Genomic DNA, 7,191 nt, shown 5'->3' with positions numbered 1-7,191 from the left:
TTTTTTTTCTAGTAGAGGATAGTCTACTTTACTCGTCTGTCAATTAATACTAATAATATATTGGATATTTTGTTAGTTAAAAATAGTTAAGTAAAAAATGTCACAATTGACCCCACTCTCCCCTACTATTTGTCAAGCTTTAATATATGCGGTTATTATTATTAACCCCTACAGGACACTTGATTCATTGAAGCATTCGTGCAAAATCAGGATTTTTTTTAAAAAAAAGTGGCAGTTTAAATGCGGGCCTAGCTAATTTGACACACATACTTTACTTTTTCTTTAATCAATCACATATTCAATCAATGTTAGTTTTATTTTTATTTTATTACCGTCGTTGAACAGACGACCTAATCTTTTGGGTTTACGACTACTAATGTTCAACTCCGTTGCCTTGTAATTTTGAACCTGATCCAAAAGACTAGGAAACTCCTGGATCAAGCATTGAGAGAAATTTGCCTTCGTGGTGGATTTTTTGATGGAACTGACACGTAATTGCTTTACATGGAGGGGAAAACAAAGAAACTTCCACCTTGATCCGTCTACCACTGAGAATATTTTATATTAGCACTGTGGTCGGTGCGAACAGGGTGAAGAATTCGTATCGACCAGATATCGCTGGGATTCGAACCCGATTCGCCTCATTGGAAGGCGAATGCTCTAAAAAGAATTTAAAAAACTTCTGAAAGTTTCAATGTTTTAGAATTTCATGGAAATTCGTAGCCACGACGCCCTATAAAAAATGAGGTAAGGGAACACCTGATTCAAGTATTGAGAGAAATTTGCCTAACAGGAGGCCTTTTTGATTGAATTAACCCTCATTTGCGTTACATGGATAAGAAAATCACGAAATCCTCCCCCGGTTAGGCTGCCGGTGAGGAGACTCTAACCCATGATCCGTCTACCACTGAGGATATTTTACATCAGTACTGAAACCCAGTATTTATGAATTATAAGTAAATATTTACACTAATTTCATGTCGTCACGACCTCACTTTTTAATGTCCGTAAGCAGGGGTCGTAGCATCTCCTGTATATTTTAAAATATTTTTCACACGATGGAAATTTTAAACATTTTAATACTTCTGCTACTGAAATGTCCGGACTCATACTTATCGTGGTTATTGATATTTTAGGAAAAATATATGTTATATTTACCTAGCCCGCTAATAAAATAGGTATATTTGTCTTCTTCATCTGTTTAATAGAATTATATTTGTGTAACGATAAATAATTCTATCAGAGCCGTGATTGCTCAGGGGATAGAGCGCTCGCCTTCCAATGAGGCGAACCGGATTCAGTCGATACGAATTCCGCATCCGGCTTGCACCGACCACAGTGCTGACGTGAAATACCCTCAGTTGTAGACGGATCATGGGTTAGAGTCCCCTTGCCGTCAGGCTAACCGTGGGTGGTTCTCGTGGTCTTCCTCTATGTGTAACGCAAATGCGGGTCAGCTCCATCAAAAAGTCCTTATTTTTCTCAATATTCGATCCAGGAGTTTCCTTGTCTTCTGGATTGGATTCAAAATTGCTACGGAGTTGAACATTAGTGGTCGTAAACTCATAAAAATGGGTCAGCTGTTCAACGACGGTTATAAAATAAAATAATTCTATCAATCTTATTTCATAGAGCCTTCCGACTCTAATTCCGCACCCGGCTTGCACCGACCACAGTGCAGATGTAAAATATCCTCAGTGGTAGACGGATCATGGGTTATAGTCTCCTTACCGGCAGCCTAACCGGGGGAGGTTTTCGTGATTTTCTTATCCATGCAACGCAAATGAGGGTTAATTCAATCAAAAAGGCCTCCTGTTAGGCAAATTTCTCCCTATGATCGGAAATATTCCTTGACTTTTGGATCGGGTTAAAAATTACAAGGCTACGGAATTGAGCATTGGTAGTCGTAAACTCAACATTGGGTCTACTGTTCAACAGCGGATATAAAATTAAAATAAATTAGTGTAATTCCGTTATAGCGAATTCCTAGATACCGAAGCAATTGCAACGCAACAAGGAAAATTCGTTTTACCGATTTTACGAATTTTAACCATTAACCAAAATTATTTTGTTACATTGGAATTTTCCACATAAAAAAATAATAACTATTGCATTTGATTACAGTTTTGATCTATTTGTACTCTACATGAAGAAAATATTAAATCCATATTTTAAAAGCTTACAAAAACAATTAAGTTAAAAGGAACAATTGATTTATTATCACTTACTTATCAGAAATTACGTAATCCGTAATTTTTTTTTCTATACGAATGATTTAGAACCAGTAGAAATTACTAACTCCTCCAAATTATACACATTCCCAAACCACTGAACTACTCTTTTGGAAAGCCATATAGATTTTTACTTCTTCAAACATGAATGGGTCCCGCAGTGGACTGGCCCTTAAGAAACGGTTTCCAAGCAGATCACCGAAATCAAGCATCACTGGCTGCTGTCAGTGAGCGGGTGGGTGACCACTTGGATTAGTCTGCGTAGAGATCGAGGTGCGGTATTGGTCCTCGTTAAACTGTTCTACCGTAACGTGCTAGACTTCGCGTGCAGGTCGTCGGGCTACCAAATCGGGGATGCCATCCCCTCTCCACAGGATCAAAATTGCGATGGCATGTCTTCGGATCATCCTCAGGAATGTTTCCCAGACAGTCGCCAATAGCCCGTTGTACAGCTCTAGTGCGACTTAAATGAACTAAAACTACAACAACAAATCAAACATGAATGGGTCGGGGTTTAGTCTTTTCTTAGGGGCGTTCCCATCCGAGTGATTCGTCTTTTTTGACAAACTTTTTATTTTGAAGATACAAAAATATTTGAGTTGAGATCATTGCGTACTTTTGAAGAATGGAAAAGTGTTTTGATGATGCGAGAAAATGAGTATTGTTGCTTATTTTCAGCTTCGTTAAATCGGATTACCAATTCCGTAATATCGGTATTTTTAATCCATTGTTTCTATGGAGGTTCGGAAAATATTTGTTACATTGAAATTTTCGCTATTTCGGATTTCGCTAAAATGGGACTTGACTGTAGTATGGTCAGGAGAGCTGTCGAAAATTCGGACCTAATATTTTTACTGAATGTTAATTTTACTATTTGCGTCTTTCACTTTATCTGACGAACTCTCCTCAAATAAATCCAAAATTATTTGCTCTCAGTTACAAAATTCGCGTTTATCCAATGATAATTTCATGCAAAAAAAATATTTCGTATAATTATTATTACTTTTTAATAATGGGCAAAAAAAAGTAAGGTGTAAAATTTGTTAGGTATAACATTTTTTAAATCATTATACAGAATTTAATTTCACACAGTAAAGTATAAAACGAGCTTAATTTGTTTCCTGAGAAATCGAATTTTAATTTTTGATCATCATTATATAATTATTATGAATTTTAATTTATGAATATCATTGAATAATTATAATGAATTTTAGTTTATGAATATCTTATATAATTATTACGAATTTTAATTTGTGAATATCATTACATAATTAATATGAATTTGAATTATTAATTTGCCATTTTTTCAAAATTCTTTTTCTCAGGAACTATTCGACCGATTTCGTGCAAATTTTGCGTTTCTCTGTATAAAATTACATTTTTAAAAATGATATAAACCTTACCATTTAAATTTTTTTACTATTATTAAATTAAATTATAAAAAGTAATGAATAATTATTTAAAAATATTTTTTGCATGAAATAATTATCTTTAACAACAGTTTTCAAACGATTTACTAAAATTTTGACAATTTATATAGTTTTCGTACCACTTGGAGTTTTTTTAATTAAGTTTGCGTCATAACTACCACTAAGTTTATTAAATACCGATTTTACTAGTCTAAAAAACATATTAACTTAAATATATCTAGAGGTAACTTATGATAGAAGAATGTTGACATTGTAGAAAGCATATTATTCCCACATTGGTGACACCCAGACGTTGATATGTACATACCCTCCAACTTATGAAGATTTTGAAAATAATTCTTTCTAGTGGTAGCGAACCAAAGTAGAAATTTTTAAAGCTAATGGATCTCTCATAAAACTTTTATCAGAACTTAAGAATCTAGCCATATGGCCTGCACTTTTTTAAGTAATAGTGGACATGTTACGCTAAAATTAATTTTTTTTTAAATATTAAGACATTAATTTTGCTACCGTCTGAAAAGAAGATTTCTGAAACTACGGAAATTCCGTAGCAGTTGGAGGGTATGAGAGCTCGTTATCATTGATGAATGGAAACTACACTGATCAGTTGATTTACTCACAAAATAGCTCTCAAAAAACCGATGAAATAAATACAATTCTCTCGGCCAAATAAAGAATAATAATAATAAGCTAAAATAATAAATAAATTAACAGCAATAAACAACTAGTGGTATGTAGTCGTTCATCGAATTCTATCACAAATAAAATTCTGATGCGAAGTAATGTGGTTTAACTACCACTAAGATAATTAAATACTAAATATGTAGTATATATAACACGCTAACTTGATTTAATATGAAATTTTAAGGAAAATAACAGGTGCCCCCTGGTTTATTGAACTGATTGAAGACAATACAAAACACAGTCCAGCGACAGCATATTTCCTTTCGGACGGGGTACTTACTAAAAGATTTATGTAAATAATGTGTATATTTTTTCTCTCATCATTATTAATTATTATCCTACATTTTTTTTTCTTCTCATTGTTTGTTTAATTCTATTTAGTCAGGACAGTTACCGGGGAGCAACCTGTGAAAGCCGCGGGGGAAACAAGTCCTCAGGACATAGGGATCCCCAACTCCTCAATTTCAATTTTGCTTTGGCAATTATTAATCACGCCTCTCACTCAAATGAAAGTGTAAAAGCCCGTAATAGGACTGAGATACAGATATTGATTTTAAATACGAATTGTGATTCAATCGTGAGGTATTGATAGATGAAGGTTGACATTGTCGATATATTCGCTTGAGTAATCCACGAAAATTTGACTAATTTGGTTTTTATCCCCGAAACAATGTTTTTCTTCAGAAAAAAAAAAATACTCCTCGTGCAGGGGAAACTATATCCTATACTTAAAAAAATCACAACGGAATCAAATCTGAATGATTATTTTTTTCATCTTTGAAGTACAACAAATTATGGAAAATTTAAAAAATAAGTTGCAATATAAAACATTTTAATGTATAAACGTTAATTTTGTATAAATTTTTCTATTCGTGGCATGATAAAATAAAAATGTGTACAATAAGATTAAAAAACAATGCATTAAATTTTTTTCAATCATGATATGAAGTATCTAGTAGTGCTTTATGTTTAAAACTTATATTTACTTCTTTAGCCCGTTAGCGCCGCTGGTGTAGTGGTATCATGCAAGATTCCCATTCTTGCGACTCGGGTTCGATTCCCGGGCGGCGCATAGTTGCAATTAAATTAATTTTACTTTCTGATAATTAATTTTTATTTAGAATGCAGAGTTCTACTTCCTGTTATGATAAATTTGACCTTGATTGAATCGAAAGATGATAAATTTGATTGACTCGAAAATTGCATACTAATCAAGAAATTTGTTAATTTGTTTCGGAGTACATGCACTCTTAAGTTAAACAGATTTGAACGAAAAATAGTAAATTATTAGTGAAATTTATCCAGAACTTTAAATTACCATAACAGTAATTTTTATCATAATAATTTTTATAACATAATTTTCATACATGAAATGAAGATAAAAATTATAAGGTTCAATTTTAATTTTATAAAAATTCTAAATTATTTCAATTGCAGAATGAAAATAAAAATGTTTTGTTCCAATATATAGGCTCACTAATATAAAAATAAGACAAAAATAAATTAAAATAAAATAAATTAAAATAAAACAAAATAAATTTATGCAAGTATAATCAACAGTAATATTAATTCAAAAAAGGAAATAACTTGTATTTTGCTAATATTATATTTTTCAAAACGTATCACCTTTATGAGAGTTGATATTTCGGAAATTACTATTTGTATATGTAATTTGTTTCGTAATTACTGCAAATTATGATAAATTGAAACAAAATTTTGAAAAAGAAAAACGAAATGAAAGTTAGAAAACTTTATTTTATAGCTGACAGATGTCAGCACTAATCGACGAAAAATAAGAAACTTATGTTCAAGTTATCTAGCAATATTTACTTCTAGTGATATAGTGCCATCTAATGATAATAATAGGAAACAATAATGATCTAGCACTGAGATTTGAGATATTCACAATCTTTCTACAAATTGGTTTTATAAAATGGTGAAGATTAAACCTTTTTATTGAATGACAATTAATAATATATTAAAAAGTGAATACTCAAAATATCTTCAGTTTTCCTACAGCTTTTTTATTTTAAAAATAAACATTAATCTATTTATATTATTTCCTTTGTCCTATCCAATTATTTATATTGTAAAAAATAAAAAAAAATATGTATAACAATGTAGGCTTATTAAAAACATAAATTATTTTAATTGCTGGATTTTTTTTTTTTTTTTTTNTTTTTTTTTTTTTTTTTTTTTTTTGAAAAATACGTACATTTGCAATCCGTTTTCCGACTTATTACATATGATGACATTTATGTCAATTCTCAACGATTTAATTATAATATTTCAATTAACAAAATATTTTTAAAAAAAATAGCAATAAAGTTTAAGTAATAATGTATTCTTGCTTAATCGTAAAATTATTAAAAGTGAATAAAATTAAGAGAAAGCGAAACAAAAGAAATAAAATTAAAAACAAAGTTTGTATTACGGATTTGAAAGAAAATATATTATTCAGTTTTAAAAGTCACGGGGGGAGAGTTTCGACGGTGATCGAAGTTAAGTAATAAGTTTTTTTTTTTTTCGCTTAACAAAAAGAGAATAATTTTCCCTTTTTAGTTCTCATAAAAATTTATACAATTTTTATTTGATATTTTTTTTAATTTTCTTTTTATTCGCTACTGACAATTGTCTGTTTTTGGTAGTCGTTAAAATTTTTGGAACATTTTAACTTGCACAAATTAGAATTCATTATTCACAAGAATTTTTCCTTTTCACTCCTTAATTTTGCTCTAATTACTTACTGTTCCTTTACTCGTTATAGATTAAAAGTTATGTCTCCACATAAGAATATAAAAGTTAACTAGTAGGGAACACTTTCCTATTAGCTAACAAATCAGAGT

At 30.8% G+C, this 7,191-nt stretch overlaps 1 non-coding gene across 1 annotated transcript; it reads left to right on the top strand.

The window, feature by feature from the left end:
• Positions 1-5,346: 5,346 nt before the first annotated feature.
• TRNAG-CCC (transfer RNA glycine (anticodon CCC)) lies at positions 5,347-5,417 on the top strand. Its single transcript has one exon. It is a non-coding gene; the product is annotated as a tRNA-Gly (tRNA).
• Positions 5,418-7,191: the final 1,774 nt, after the last annotated feature.

This window comes from Parasteatoda tepidariorum, chromosome 9 (genome assembly GCF_043381705.1).
Source record: "Parasteatoda tepidariorum isolate YZ-2023 chromosome 9, CAS_Ptep_4.0, whole genome shotgun sequence".
Classification (NCBI taxonomy): Eukaryota; Metazoa; Arthropoda; class Arachnida; order Araneae; family Theridiidae; genus Parasteatoda; species Parasteatoda tepidariorum.
The sequence above is the reverse complement of the archived record's forward strand: the minus strand, read 5'-3'. Positions and strand labels throughout refer to the sequence as shown.